This window comes from Rhinolophus sinicus, linkage group LG13, assembly GCF_036562045.2.
Source record: "Rhinolophus sinicus isolate RSC01 linkage group LG13, ASM3656204v1, whole genome shotgun sequence".
In the NCBI taxonomy this organism is placed as follows: Eukaryota; Metazoa; Chordata; class Mammalia; order Chiroptera; family Rhinolophidae; genus Rhinolophus; species Rhinolophus sinicus.
In genome coordinates, this window is record NC_133762.1 from 42,889,969 (window position 1) to 42,906,860 (window position 16,892).

The 16,892-nt window shown below is 40.5% G+C and overlaps 1 pseudogene; it reads left to right on the forward strand.

The window, feature by feature from the left end:
* The first annotated feature begins 10,822 nt into the window (after positions 1–10,822).
* On the forward strand, positions 10,823–11,407 carry LOC141568069 (protein S100-A11 pseudogene; annotated as a pseudogene).
* The last annotated feature ends 5,485 nt before the right edge of the window (positions 11,408–16,892 follow it).

Below are 16,892 nucleotides of genomic sequence, written 5' to 3' on the forward strand. Positions count from 1 at the left end.
TCTTTCAGAGCAAAAATTAATATAAGCCCCAGTATATTATATTATATTGTATTATATTATATATTATGTTATTATATTAATTAGACCGTTTCTTATATTATAGCAAAATAAGACCAAGTCTTATATTAATTTTTGCTCCAAAAGACGCATTAGAGCTGATGATCCAGCTAGGTCTTATTTTCGGGGAAACACGGTATGTGAGGTGATGGATGTGTTAACTAATCTTACTGGGGTCGTCGTTTCACAATATATAAGTGTATCAAATCATCACACTGTACACCTTAAAATTACATAATGTTATATGTCAATTATATCTCCATACAGCTGGAATAAAAAGAAACACAAAAAATAAAAGCCTTTAATACAAAGGGGAGAGAAGAAACCGAACAGGATAAAGGGTCCATGGCTGATACAACCAGGGTCTTGGCTGACACAAGTCTACGGTCTCCTGGATTTGTTCATGAGATTCTGAGAAATGCCTCTAGGAATCTTGCCACCCGCCCCCCGACACACACACATAAAACCCACTTCCCAAAACAATGCAGAGGTGTCTTCAGGTGGCTGAAGTCTCAGTGAGCTGGTGACATTTATATCCATGGCTCTTAATGTGACCCCGTTTGTCCTCATAAAATGGAGAGACCTAAGAAAATTTGAGTGCCAAACATTTTGTCACTGAACTCTACCAGTTTATCTTTCATGGGGAAGGACTATCTTAATTAAAAGAGTCCATTCTTTCTACCGCTGAGTTTCCATAGCATCTAAAATATTTATGTGGGACAGTGTCTGGATTCATCCTTGGAGATGGGAGAGTGGATTAAAGCTCTCGTACAGTTGGTACCTACTCATGAGTAGGCTCAGGTGTATGAGCCTCGGGCCCCAGATAAGAGATCTATTTTACTAGATTTTTCCTCCTTCAGTTAAAGCATAGACAGGGGCCGGTAAAAGGGGGGGAAAAGAACAAAGAATCCAAAGTAACATGGCCTTGACTCATTCATTTCCAGCAAATATGTCTCTTCACAAAAAGTATTTGGTAGAGAGCCTTAAGGCTAAACTTTCTGGGCGGCTATCTCTCTAAACAAAGTGTTTATAAACAGACTTGGGTAACTAAACTGTGTTTCAAATTAGATGAGAGATTTTATTTAGTTTTTCTAGGAATCCATTCAAGTTTCCTTAACCCAACGTTACGTTCCATCCAAGCTTCCCTTCCATTTTTGGATGTATTGAAATACTAATTACTTGGTGTGAAAATGTTACCCTGTCACAATACAATTGAGTGTGCATTCAAAATTATATTGATATTTACTAGACATCTATGGTATGCAAGGTGCCATGATAGGCATGGTAAAAGATAAGAAAAAGAAAAATCTTGGAGCCAAAAAAAGTATTAGGCAGCATGTCGTCCAACAGTGGCATTTGATGGGCTCAAAAATTGAGACTTAGAGAAATGAACTCACTACCCCATTTGGTTGCAAGAAACAGAAGTCATTTGAGCCAACCTAAGTAAAGGGAAGAAAATAAGCCAGGTCCAAGATCCAAGATGGGCTATACTATGACCTATAGGATTCTCTCTCCTCTCCTCTCCTCTCCTCTCCTCTCCTCTCCTCTCCTCTCCTCTCCTCTCCTCTCCTCTCCTCTCCTCTCCTCTCCTCTCCTCTTCTCATCTCTCTCTCCTTTACTCCAACTTTTGCCCAGAGGGCAGCCTTGATCCCAAAGTTTAAATGCACTTAGAGATCCTGCATCCACCATCAACGCACTCAACCTCTGGATACCATCAGCTGTGGCCCGCAGTAAGTGGGGCCAGGACGTGAGATGAGTCAGTATCTCAGAAAGGGGAGGTGTGGGCTGGGGAAAAGTGTTTGGAGCCTCTACTGGGTAGTCTTATGGTCTATTCATCCTCTGCCTGTTGGCCTTTAAACCTCTGGCAGCCCAGGTTCGTGGCCAAGTGTGAAAGCCCCTCTCCATGGGATCCTGGCCCCTGGGAATTCTGGGGACATCCCAGATGGGTTCCCTAAATGTGCATGCTTTGTCACACCTCCATGTATGCCCAGGCATTTCCCCTCTCCTGGGATGCCCTTATCTCCTGTCTCTGCTGGACTATTTTTCCCATGGCAGTACAAGGATGGCACGGAAGGTCTTTACCCACTGATCTAAACTTCATCAGTGCCCTCTACCCTTCAGTCTCCCAATTTAAACAAGCAATCTAAGTGAAAAATCTATTGAAACACAGCATCCAGTGCATCGCTTAAGTTCCCTGGCCCAAACAGAACTGTACCTAAATAAAGCCCTTCCTATATTCTGGAGCTGTTCTTGATGCTTGCTCATTCCCCAAAACTTGTCTCAAGTGCCACCTCTCCTGGGGAGCCCTCCCTGAAAAGCCTTTCCCCACCCACTGCATCACCTTCTCAGTGCTCTCCCAGCACTGTTTCAAAATACATCTACAATAAGCACATCCTCTGGTCAACCAAGGGCCAGGATGGTGTCCATTTATCAATTCATCTCCTTCTCTGTCTGTCACACTGTGAGTATTCAACACATATCTGGCGAATGAAGGAAATGAAAAAATTAATCCTATCACATGATTTGCCAGGTTACCAGCATTAACTCATTTAATTCTCATGCCCTAGGAGGAGCTACAGTTTTCAGCTTGACTTTACAGATGAGGAAACAAAGTGGCACAGAGTGTCTAGGCGACGTGCCCAAAATCAGAGCCAGCAGGAGTCAGAGCTGGGATACGAAACCAGGAAGTCCATCTCAAGTCCCTTGTGTTTTCTGTCTCCTCAGTCGCCAGTCCAGATGGGAGATGACACTCACTGATCCTCACCCAGAAAGCTAGCCTCAATTAAAGCCTGAAACCAAACAGGGAACCTGAGGCGCATATGTCCTGGGCTGGAGGCAGGGAGAGGGTTATTTCTTCTTTGCAATCTTTACAGGGCTGGGCACTGGCGGCATTGGGTGAGAATCCCTGGGCTGAGAGTACAATGTTCACGTGCTCTGGGCAAAGCTGGAGGTCAGCAGAAGTTGGCCTGTGCCCTGCCTTCATTCCCTGGTGTTCCTCTCCCACTCCACACCTCCATCTTCTCTTTCATTATGACAGACAAGACTCTGTCATTCACTGATTCATTCAACAAACATTTAATGAATAGGAACCATGCCAGAAGGATGCTTAGCACTCACGAGACAAAGCCCTGTCACGTCATTAGGGTGTAATGAAAGAATTAAATTGGTGAGTTAATATACTTAAGTATTAACAGATCACACACACACACACACACACACACACACACACACACACACACACCTGGGCTTTGTTCACAGCTTCCAATGAGACAGACAGAGACTTCTTGCTAACACTTGAGAAAGACTTTGTCTTGGATAAATAAAAATTGGGACTAAAGATTTTCTTATGAATTTAATAACTTAATTTTCAAAAAATTAACCTATAAACAATAACTCAAGGAAAAGTTAAAAGTACACAAGAAAATATTTCCAAGACAAGGGAAAGAAGAAATATGTACTCCACCGAAGCTCTGGAAAGAAGGGAAAGATAAAAATAAAACCATCACAGAAATGAAGGCCATAATGAAGCAGCAAAACGTTCATGAAAATTCAGCCAAGAACATGGAAGACAGGACCAAGTGTATCAGGGAAGAGCCCTCAGGAAGGAGGTGACATCTGGGTTAAATCTTAAAGCGTGCTCAGGAGTTTCTTAGATGGGAAGGACATTCCAGGCACAGCTACAGCAAGTTCAAAGACATGAAAAGCCTGGCCCCACCAGAGAACAGCGTGTGGTCCACTGTGGCTGGAACAGAAGGTGAGAGGTGAGAGGTGTTTTATGTTCCACTTTTGTAGCCAAAACACAAAACTCAAGATGAGTCCAGGTCCCGGGTCCCTGTGGTGTTTCAGGGACACAGCTGTCCTGCCCCTCCCTACATGTGGACATTCTCCAAACTGCAGGCAGGAGGGAGAGCCAAGGCCTCCTCTCTCATGGAGAGGCAGCCCAGTTGAGAGGAGCCAGCTGGGGGGAGTTTCTTGGAGAACAGACATGCTTCCTGGGCCAAGAAGCCTCTGGAAGGAGCCAAGGAGGGGAGGGCAGGACAGCCCTGCCAGCAGGACCAGTCCATTGGCGTCTTCCAGGTAACGTGAGTCGCTGACCCTCTGCCCAGAGCAGGCCAAATCTCCGCAGCTGTAAAGCCAACAAATGTTCAGCGTTGTCACTACTTTGAGACTTGACCACCCCTCCTTCCTGGCCCTGGCCCACCCCAGCCTTCTGTGCACAGAGATGGAAGGTCAGCATGTTCTCTCCTACACTCTACCTAATCACTTTGCTATGGAGACTTCCCCAACCCAGCAAGCAGCTCCACGCCTTCCCTTCCCGCTGTGTCCTGATTGAGAACAGGCCTGGGCGGCCCAGGCCTTCCAACAACCTTAACCTCTTCCTCCCCAGACCCAAGCCAGCAAGGAAGAAGTGGGGAGGAGTGGCTTAAAGTAGCTAAGTGACTGGACAGAAAACATGACTTCTAACATCCAGCCAATTAATTGGCTCTTGTTCTGGTAAAAATAGCACCCAGGCAAGTAGGGAGGAGGACGTGGGAGATGGGCACAGAACGAAGTGGGAGAGGCCAGGTTCTGCCTCATTTTGTAGGCCATGGTGAGGATTTGGGGTTTCATTCATATTGCAATGGGATGCCCCTAGATCATGGATTTATTATAGCGATTAGACCTTACGCTCCTGTAGGAGAAGCTAGTGAGGTAACATCTGGATGAAGACGATTGGAAATAAGACAAAAGTCACAAAGCAGGGGAAACGATGGAGAAATCTACAAAAGGCTACTGCTTCTGTGTTCAGTGGTAAACCTGGGTCAGGCTGACAAGAAAAGCTGGATGCAAAGTGGGGGACAGCAAGGGCGAAGGGAAACCTACAAAGATACACCAGAACCCAGGAGGACAAACAGGAAGCTGCATCTGTATTTCACAGAAGCTGGCGCACTAACCTCAGAGCTGCATGGGTAGGCAATCCAGCATGAGGAGGAGAAGCTGGTGGCCCGACGGGCCCCATGCAGATGAAGCCATCTGGCAGATCAGGGATGGGATGTGTGCAGCTGCAGTGGCACCTGGGCCCTGCACTCAGCTTCCAAAAGTGACATCTGCTGCTGCTGCTTCATCTGTTTCCAAATCTTGCACAAGTTTCTCTTGCAGGCAACTCAGATCTGGGCCTGTACAGTGAAGGGAATTCTGGGAAATATAACTCCTGCTTAGCTTGGCTGACGTAGTACAAGGTACTACAGTCCCAAATAGAGACCTGGGTGTAGTATAAATTCAGAGACTTTCTTAAATTCCGGTTTTGTTTAATATTCTAAATGCACTCATATATACTTAGCATTGTTTCTGAATGCTGTTTTGAAAAACTGTGTTTGTAGCAGTAATGGCTTAGGATTTCTTTGGTCTCAGTTTTTTATTGAATTCCTTCTTGACTTGATAAGTGCGTCTGCCTTTTGTTTATCATTTGGAGATCTACACACTTAAACCCTTCACTGACGATGTCATTAAAAGTGCTTTATTTGCTCTTTAAAAAATTGCCATTAGGATGCCACTGAAGGCTTTTAAACTGATTTACAATGTAAAATATCACAGTGGATACTGTTTAGAGAACGGATTAGCAAGGGCTAAGATTAAAACATGTAAACCAGCTCAGAGGTTATTATGGAAGTTAAGGAACAAAACTGTGATCTCTTGGACTACAGAGGTGTATCAGTTAGCTATTGCCACAATAGTACTGTGCAACAAACAGCCCTCAAACTCAGGGCTGAAACACATTGTTTGTGGGGACAGTTGGGACAGCTCTGCTTCACGCTGCAGGACAGAAGCTCTGCTCTACATTCTCTCATCTTCCAGAGACCAATGGGTGAGCCAGGGCATGTTCTTCTCATAGTGATGGTTGAGGCACAAGAGAGCAAGCCTCAGCGCACCAGCACATTTCAAGTCTGTGAAGCATCCCATTGGCCAAAGTAAGTCACATGACTGAGCCCAAAGTCAAGGCGTGGGGAAGTACACCCCACCTCTAGTGAGAAGAGCTAGAGTCCTGTGTCGAAGGGTGTGGACTCTGAGCGGGTGAAGAATTAAGCAAAATGGGGCAGCCAGTTAGCTCAGTTGGTTAGAGCGCAGTGCTCTTAACAACAAGGTTGCCGGTTCCAACCCCACGTGGGCCACTGTGAGCTGCGCCCTCCACCACTAAATTGAAACAACTACTTGACTTGGAGCTGATGCGTCCTGGATAAACACTCTTAAATAAATAAAAGTTTGAAAAAAAAAGAATTGAGCAAAGTGATACAATCACTTTTCAGTGTTACCAGTGGGGTTGGGGAAAAGCAGATGGATCTGCCATGGTGTCACAGGTTATCACCACAAGCAAATAGTTCACAAAGCCTTTGATAAGCTGATGACTGGCCATTCTAAACCTTGACCCAGACCTTGTCTCCAAGTTCTAGACCCTAGAGCCGATATCCACTGTGCAGAGAGATGGATGCAAGGCAAGACACACACGGTTGGCTAATAAACTGGATATGGGAGATGACAGAGTGGGAGGAATCACGAGTGAGTGCATTGAGGCTGGAAGAGAGGTATATTTCATAGAGATGGAAGGTGATGCCTTCATTTGAGAGGCATTCTGTGGTGATGTCAAGTAAGCAGTTGGCTCTAGGGTCTAGAACTTGGAGACAAGGTCTGGGTCAAGGTTTAGAATGGCCAGTCATTAGCTTATCAAAGGTTTTGTGAAGTATTTGCTTGTGGTGATAACCTGTGATGCCATGGGAGATCTGTACTCTTTTCCCCAACCCCACACTCTGACACAAGCCCCTAAAAACATCAGACCCCATGTGACTAAGTTCAGAGGGCACCACATGCCACATGAGAGGACAATTCTTACTCAGGTTCAGAGAGGCTGAAAGGAAGAGTTAAACTCCGCATTTGGCTGGGAAAGAGATTTTTGCTATTCTTTGTTTATTTGTGGAAACTCATTTGTAGAAGTTTCAGACTACTGTGTAACTTCCCCATTTTCACACCCCTAGAAGGGAGCACCTGTGAAGTTCAGTGATAACTGTGTGCGTGGGTGTCAGAGTTTGGGTTCCTTCAAATGAAGACCTCCCGCACCCCAGACACAGATTCCAGTGCATGTTACTTAGCTGGGGGGTAGGGAGTGAGCAAGCTAAGGACGCCAACACAGGGCACATAGAGCAGGTTACCACAGTGGGCACCTGGGGCTCAATCCTGCTGGGGAGTCTGGGACAGAGTGGAGATTTTAAGTTGAGAGAAGGTGAAGAAAAGAGGAAACAGTGGTGAACAATGGACCTTTCCAAATGCACACTGCTAAGTCTAACAGAATAAAAAATCGGTGTGAAATTGTGTAGTATAAATACTCATTAAATATTTATAAATAGAAGAGACATGCTGCAAGAGAAATTCAAATAATCATCTGGAACGAAGAGCATTAAACTATCTCTGTAAAACTTAGGAGTAATAGGGTGACAGGTGGGGGTTCAGAGATGAAAGCTTTCTAAATGTCTCACCTGGGAAGATGGGGAAGTGAAAGTATTATGTTTGTCTCAACTTACTGAGGGGAGAATGGGGTAGTGAGAGGAATGGTTTATGTCTTGTTTTCATGATAGAATTCTATTTGTTTAATTGCGAAATCTGGGAAAAGGTTGGTGATATCCCCTACCTAACTGGCAGAGAAGGGAGAAGAAGATGAAGAAAATGAAACACAATTTCATCAAGTTAACAAAAATTTTAAAAGGTAAAATAGACCTAACAAAGTAAAACAAGTAAAAAGTAAAATGAAATAGGAATAAAATGAAAAATATCAGTTAATACTATAAGTTCAAACAGAATGAATTATCCCAATAAAAAACAAAAATGTTAGAGTTGAAATGTAAAATCTAGCTATATACTGTATACAAGAAACAGAGTTGAAATATAATGTTAAAGAATAACTGACAATAAAGGGATGGGTACCAAGTTCATACAAATACTACTACTACTACTACTGCTACTACTACTACTACTACTACTGCTATTACTACTAATACTAATAATAGAGTAAGTGTGGGGCGGCCAGATGATTCAGTTGGTTAGAGCGCGAGCTCTGAACAACAGGGTTGCAGGTTCGATTCCCACATGGGCCAGTGAGCTGCGCCCTCCACAACTAAACTGTAGACAATAGGCACGAGCTCTCAACAACAAGGTTGCTGGTTCAATTCCCGCATGGGATGGTGGGCTGCGTCCCCTGCAACTAAGATTGAAAAACGGAGACTGGACTTAGAGCTGAGCTGCGCCCTCCACAACTAGATTGAAGGACAACAACTTGGAGCTGATGGGCCCTGGAGAAACACACTGTTCCCCAATAAAATTTATTTTTAAAAAACAATAATAGAGTAAGTGTGATAATTTTTATATTAAACAATATAAAATTTAAACTTAAAAGCACTAAATAGAATAAGGAAGGCCATCATGGTAAAAGTCACAGTTTATACAGAAGGTATAAACATGTAAGCACCAAACAACATGCAATTAAATATACAAAGTAGAAATTATTAGAAATGTAAGAAGAAACCCATTTAAAAAATTATCGTTAGAGATTTAAATGCAAATCTTTTATTTTGAAATGTCTAATAAATATAAAATAAAGGCAACAGAGTAATTGTATAATACAATCAACATACTTAAATCCTTTCAGTAGAGAATATATATTTTTATATACCCATGATTCATTTGTAAAAACTAATCATGTACTTAGCTACATTTTCTACTTATAATTCAATAAAATTAGCAATAAATAATTAAGTTACCAAAATTTTACTACTTAGAAATTAAGGAACCAATTTCTAGATATCCAAGGAAATCAAAAGAGCAATTAGAAAGTATCTAGAAAACAATGACAAGAACAATTCCTATCAAAACCTTTTAGCAGCAAAAATTGTATTCAAAGGAAAATATAAACGTATAGCCTTAAAATTTCATTATTAAATAAGAAAGATAAAGACATAGAGTGATTGATTTTTAGAAATTAGAAAAAGAGCAAAAAACTAAAGCAAAAGAAAATAGGAAGAGGAAATTAATTTAAAAATTGATAAATGAAGAAAGGAGATACAGAAAAGTGTAAAATAAAAATTATCGAAGAATACTTACCTAACTCTCTATATAGAAACTTAGAGAAAACAGATAATTTTCTAGCAAAATTGACTTCAAAAGTGGAAATTTGAATAGACCAATTGATTATAATAAAAGAGAATGTTAATTAAAGATCTACCACTGAGAAAAAGTTTCCAGAATTAGATGGGTTCACAACCATGTTGTATTTACCTCTAAAGCCCAAATAATTTCAATGTTATTTAAATTATTTTAGATAATGGACAAGCAATTTAAAGCTTCCAAATTTATTTTATGAAGACACAATAACTTGAACACTCAATTCTGATATAGCAGTACAAAGCCAGAAAACTATAATCAATTGCTCTTATGAATACAGCTGTAGAAAACCTTAATAATTATTATTAGCAAATAGAACCCAGCCATGTACCAAAAGTGTGACACTGTGACCACGCGTTATGTATTCCAGGAACACAAATCTGGTTCAACATCAATAACTCTGGCAATGTTATTCATTATAATAGCTTAAAGGATAAAGTCATATAATAATTAAATGCTGAAAATTATTTTATAAAGTCATCAGCCACTCTTTTTTTTTAGATTTTTTTATTGGGGAAGGGGAACAGGACTTTATTGGGGAACAGTGTGCATTTCCAGGACTTTTTCTCCAAGTCAAGTTGTTGTCCTTTCAATCTTAGTTGTGGAGGGTTCTGTTCAGCTTCAAGTTGTTGCTTTTTCAGTCTTAGTTGTGGAGGGCGCAGCTCAGCTCCAGGTCCAGTTGCCGTTGCTAGTTGCAGGGGGCACAGCCCACCATCCTTGCGGGAGTCGAACCGGCAACCTTGTGGTTGAGAGCCCGTGCTCCAACCAACAACTGAGCCATCCGGGAGGCAGCTCAGCTCAAGGTGCCGTGTTCAATCTTAGTTGCAGGGGGCAGAGCCCACCATCCCTTGCGGGACTCGAGGAATTGAACTGGCAACCTTGTGGTTGAGAGCCCACTGGCCCATGTGGGAATTGAACCGGCAGCCTTAGGAGTTAGGAGCACGGAGCTCTAACCACCTGAGCCACCGGGCCGGCCCCTCATCAGCCACTCTTAATTAAAACGCTAAATAAAGTTGCAAACTGCTTAAATATATAAAAAAGACTATTTACCAAGATCCAATAGCAAATATTCCCAATGGACACTCAACCTAAATCAGCAACTACACAAGGATGCCCAACATCATCATTATTATTCAGCATTGCCTTGGAGCTCTAATATGACCAGGAAAAAAAAGAAAAGAATTGGAACATGGGGCAAGAAAAGCAAAAACTATCTTTTATTTTCCAACATGATTGTTTGAATTGAAAATCCAATTGACTAAGAAAAGAAAACGAAAAGGATTAATAAAAGAATTTAGTGAGCTAGCTAGATATAAGGTAAATATATAAAAATTAACATCTGATCTGTACAATATATGGAAAGAAATAGATAATGGATAAAGATTCCATTATAATGGCAACAAAACTATTAAATTCTTATGAATAAATATAATGAGGCATAAGACCTATATGATCTAGAGACCTATAAAAGACCTATAAAATATTTTTGGAGGTGTTGAAAACAAGATTCTGAACAAATGAAAAGGTATATCACATACTTTATTGGAAATTACTGTATAAACATAATGTAAGTCTAGTTAGAATCTTAACAGGGCTTCTTAGGGATTGGCTAAACTATGATTAAAGCAATGGTAACAAAGAATAAATGCCTGAGACCCACTCGGAGCTCTCTGTGCTGCTCCCCAGTCATAGCCTCTGGTCCAGCTCCAACAAGGCAAAAGTCTCCAGTCCGACAGAGACTAAGTTATGCATCAAGTCCCTGACTGCTGTGTTCCAGGGGACACGGGGGAAGATGGTAATAACTGCAGACTCTCCAAGAGCGAATTCCTAAGCTTCATGAATACAGAACTGCTGTCTTCACGACGAGCCAGAGAACCACATCATGCAGAAACAGGACCTCAACAGTGATTGGCAGCCAGATTTCTAAGAATTTCTTAGTCTTCTTGGCAGCATGCCTGTGGCTTGCCATGACTATTTTATCATGGCTACCCATTCCCAGAAGCAAATGCGAGGAGCCCTTGGGCCTGGCCTCCAAACCCACCCTCTTTCTTTCCAGCTCCCCAGTCATCACCTCCTCATAGCCCACACATACCCCAAGCCCAGCACAGCCACCACCCCATGCAGGCTACTTCTGCTGGTAGTAATAATAAAACAATATAGTTTTTAAAAATAAAAACTAAAAGCCTGAGAAAACCCAGTAAGTGTAAGAAAAAGAACAGTAGGCATGGATTTGCCTTATCACTGTAATAAGTATAGAACAACCAATCATAAAAATAAATTCCAGAAGCATTAAACATTTAGATGTGAAAAATTAAATAAAAATCAAGGGTGAAATCTTGGACTACACGTACAAACTTGGGGTGGGGAGATTATCTTAACCAAAACAGGAAACACACTTCTCTGCAGGCATAGACACACTTAGTTAACTATATAAACACTACTAAGAGCTCTTTATGTGCTATAAATATTTAACTCTCTATCTGTATTGCAAATTCTTTTCCTCAAATTTATTTGTCTATTCACTTTTTTCTGGTATTTCTTGCCAAGAAATAGTAAGACAAATAAATATGGAAAAGAAATTTGCAATACAGATGAAGAGTTAAATATCTATAATAAAATAATAAACAACCTAAAAGAAAAAATGAGCAAAGAATATGAGCAGACAATTCATAGAAGGGCAAATCAAAATGGTTGAGAAATATAAAAAAGCTGCTCAAACACTTTAGTGGTCGAGAAAAGGTAAGTTAAAGTACAAGAGACATCATGTTATAGTTACCAGACTGATAAAGATTAAAAGGAAGATAATATCATTGCTGGCAGAAATATAGGGATGAGGCAAGGGTTAAGATATGCTCACACTTTGCTGTTGAAAATAGAACTATTTTAGCTTTTGGAAAGCAATCTGGTAACATCTCTTAAAATTTAAACTCCACGTACTCTTTAGCCCAGCAATCCTACTCCTAGGAATGTATTTTATCATTTGTTAAAACCTATGTACAAAAATGTTTTACTGTAGCTTATGTGATGGCTAAAAGTCAAAATTACCAGTATCCCTCAACTTTGAATAAGCTATGGCAAATCCTCAGCAAAAAAACATTATGAAAAAATGAATTAGACTGATGCCAGCTAACTTGTAGGGATTTCCACAAGATATTGTTGAGAGAACAATGCAAAATGCAGAAGAGTGTGTATAACATGATCCATTTGTTTATACAGCAAAGAATGACAAAATATGAATGATGTTGATGCATATGTGTGTGTACAGGTGGACAGATGATGACAGATGGTTATATGAATTTGGAGAAATGTATGAATGACACAAAACAGGTAGCTAACATGATTAGAACAATGCAAAAGGATGAAAGGAATGGAAGTGAGAAGCAAGCAAACAGAAAAGATGGAAGAAGGGCTGCACTAAAAAAGAAATTGGTGTGTATAAGATCTTATCTATGTTGAGTCTGTATCTCAATGTTTAAAATGTCAGGAAAAGAAAAGATAGGTCTGTGTCTTCCTCTTTGTAATAATGCTGATGCTATCTTGTTAAGTGAAAAAAGCAAGTTGCAGAGTGTAGCACGCTACTATTCTATTTCAATAAAAACTGAGAGACAAGTCCAGCCCTTGTCTATGTATATTTATAATTGTGTAAGTTTGCTGAACAAGGAGAACACTGTGAAAGGATACACCAGGTGGGTAATTAACAATGGTTATTGCATGGTGGGGTGGGGCTAGGGATGATAGTTTTCACTTTTCACATCTTTGTATTGATCGTTTATTTCACTTGTCACAATAAGCACATATTCCGTTGATACTTTCAAACATCAATACAGAGAAAAAAAACCCCTAAAGTAATAATGGGTTTCTTTCTCTCTCCATCTAAGTTCCTCCCCCTGAATATGTGGCTTTGAATGTGGCCCAGTGCCCCACACTCCACCTGCCACCCTGTCCTGGTCTACTTCACACGGTGTAGACACCTGAGTCCCCTTTGTAGAGAGAGTTGAGGTTAACTTTCCACAAAAGTCCTGGGTGGTGGTCAAATATCAGGGGATGTGTCTGGGTGTCTGTGAGACTCTTTGGAAAATCTGGGCCACTTAAGGATTTGGCTAATCCAGAGAACTCAGAGGAAACCGCGATGGGGCCCACAACTCTACAGATTGACACACCCAAGTCTCAGCTCTGGCCTGGCCAATTCTTCCCGTTAAAGCACATACACTGATGGTGGCTCTATAAAAATAACAGTGTGTGCCTACAAGGCTGGAGAGGAACCGAGGAGAAATGGACCCTAGCTTGTTGAGGCTCATTACCTTACGCCCTATAATCCTTTCTAACACTCTAGATGAGTATCACCTTCATTTTATAAAGAGGAAGACAGAGGACCAGAGTTTAATTAGCATGCTGAAGCCTATATAGCTGGTCAATTGTCCGGTTGAAGCATATGAATTGCTAGTCTAACTTTAGATTGTTTTTGATCTACAAAATCTCTAATAGTTAGGACATAGTTTTGGCTGCTACAACAGAGACCCAAGTAATAATGGTTTAAACAAGTGTATTTCTCTCCCTTATCAAAGTTTGAACTGCTCTCTGTCATTACTAGGACTTCAGGCTGCTTCTTTCGTATTTTCCTGCCCTCCCAAGTGTTGCCTGTAGTCTAAATGGAGCAAGTCAGTTGGTTCCGACCTCCGCTTTACAGCAATGGGGAAGGAAGGGAGAGGAAAGGGCAAGAATGAGGGTAAACATCTACCTTTTAGGAACACAACCCAGAAGTTACACTTTCATCCTGTTCACCGCTCATTGGCCAGAGGCTGGTCAATGATCACACTCAGCTGCAAGCAAGTCTGGGAAATGTAGTCTTGTGCCCTTCTGAAATTCTATGACCATGGAAGAATGGGAGTATATATCCTGGGGGACACTTGGTGTGTCTGCTACAGTGGAAAGAGGGCTTTCTGAGGTCTGTGCGTGGATTTGACTACCTGCAAAGCTCATTATCTGACCACTGAACCACAATAAAAATGGTTAGGATGCTACTTGAGGTGAATTTTTTATTTTTCTAACAGTCTTCTGTTGGGCAAGAAGATCATTCTTAGGAGTTCTCTGAGGGTTATTCTTCCTGCTTCAAACTCATTCCCACAATTTTTCCAAGGCCAAAATAGATCACTTGCTGCCCAAGAGGTAAAAGATAACAAGATAAATAAATGGTACGTGTTCATATGTGTACACACACACACACACACACACACACGGCCCTCTGGCATCTTTGTCTCCAAAGACAGTTGCTTCATAAGTGATATAAATTGGGATTTTGAGGTTCAGCGTCTCTGTAGTGCTTGTAAGATTAGGGCTCTAACAAAGACATTTCCTTATCCCTTTGTCCAGGTATGTGTCTGGAGGGCTGCCTTGGTGTGTGTGGTGTGGGGTGGGGTCTGGGGGGGGTGTGTGGTCACTATAGACTCTGGGCACAGCTCAGGGGCAAATGCCTAAATCCCACCATCTGAGTCATTCCCCACTGTGTTCTACCCCCCCAATGATAGAATGTTCTGGAAGATTTCATCCATCAAACTGTCATTTAGTATGCAAAATCTTCCTATACAGGACAAAAGGTGGCCAACACATATATGGTAGCTTCAGCGCTTTCCTATTTTTACGGAGCTATATTTGGCTACAACTGTTATTTTAATGTCAAGAATAATTTGAGGAAGTGCAATGTTTTATGTTAGTATTAGAAGAGAACTTTCCTATTAGAAGGGACTTTCCTATTTCTTAAACTGTAATATTACTGAATATTTATAGTACAGTTTTCATCTTCTTTGAAAAAACATTTACATAAGTAATTTTTATTTAAAGTGTTAGAAAATACAGAAAAAGAAAAAAAAGGAATAAATAACTCCACTCCCCCAAAGACAATAACCAAAACTTTGGAGAACATTTTCATTACTTTATTTTAAGCACACATTTACATAAATATGAAAGTATTTATAATACAATAGAAACGTTAGAAGAATATCTATGATGAGTTATTGCTGAATAAACAAGTCTGGTAAGTGGATGCAGATGGAACCAAACTGAAGGAAGTCCAAGGAGAGGCCAACTCAAAAGGCCTAAAGGATTTTAATTTCAACTCATGAGCTTTTGGGGGAAAGTACTCAACCAAATCCACCGTAAATCCTATTGTTAAACAAACACAGACTTCCTTCTTCAGTATAAGCAGTCAGAGAAAAAAAATCACCATGTATGTGAAAAGATTCAATAGTTCAATAGTCCACCAGAAGGATTTATTCTGAGGAATTGGAAGAAACATTCCCTAACGAATCAAACATGAAATGGGAGAAAACTTTTAAGCAAAGTCCCGAAGATATATTTTTAGTGAGACTTGAGAAGTTATTGCATTTATGAAAAGATTTCATTGTGGGAGATTATGTTTTAATTTGAAACACAGTTACAAAGCCCAATTTAAAAAATGCAATGTCCCCTAATAAACTGTTGGGAATTGAGATGCATGGCTGGAAGTCATGAAAGGAGAGCCCTCTTGCTGCCCAATAGAAGAACACACAGCCACTTAAAAAGTAGAGCTTCCCCACTCCAGATTCAGGCAAAGGAACATATTTACCGGGATGCACTCAGCATCTCCTGTAGCAAATTACAGAACAAATGAATTGCTCAACAAATAAACTTCAAGGAAGAGAGAGAGACTTATCAACTAATACCAACAATGAAGAGTGGACAATTATTTGGATCCTATTTCAAATATTTATGAGACAATTGGAAATTTGAACACTGACTAGATATTTGATCATATTAAATAAATGCTGTTAATTCTTTAACAATATAATTGTTTGTGGGTTTTTAAGCTATCTTTTAGTGGTAACTACTGAAATATTTGTAGATGAAGTAAAATGTCTGTGATTTTATCAAAAACTATGGGGGAGGGAAAGTTGAGGGGTGTAGGTGAAACAAGATTGGCCAGAAGTCGATACCTGTTAGGTTGGGTGATGAGCATGTGGGGGGTTATTACACTGTTCTACTTTTGCGTATGTTTGAAAATGACCAAAACAAATTGTTTAAAAATTGCACTATCTGAAGACATTAGCAAGAGATTCTAGAAAACCCCGTCAGTGACTTAGATCATTGCTCAGGAAATTCTCCCATAACTTAGAGGAAGTAGAAAAAGACAGTATGAGTGAAACTATATGAAAATGAGAGGCCAGACCTTAGGAGATGCAGTGTGAAAGTAAAATCAGAATTCCAGAAGGAGGTGTGAACAGAAACAACAGAGGACAAGCAAGAACCTTTATTTAAAAAAAGTTTCCATTACTGGTTTCTTCTTTAACCAATGAGTTATTTAACAACGTTTTTTATATATACAGATTTTTTAAATTTAATTTTTTATTAACTTACGGCTTAATTTTGTATAGTGAACAAGTTCCGTCTGATACTATTTCTGAAAATAGTTTGAATGCCTAGAACAAGAACAGCTATAGAAACTACCGAGTGCTTGTGAAGAGTGTGTATTTTTAATTGCTGGATGCTGAGTTCTAAACATGCCCTTTGGTTACTTTACTTAGTTTTTGTCCGCCTAACCTACCAAAAGGGAAGTGTTGGAATCTCCCACTGGCAGGTGGATTTATCCATTTCTTCCTATAGTTCTATCTATTTATACA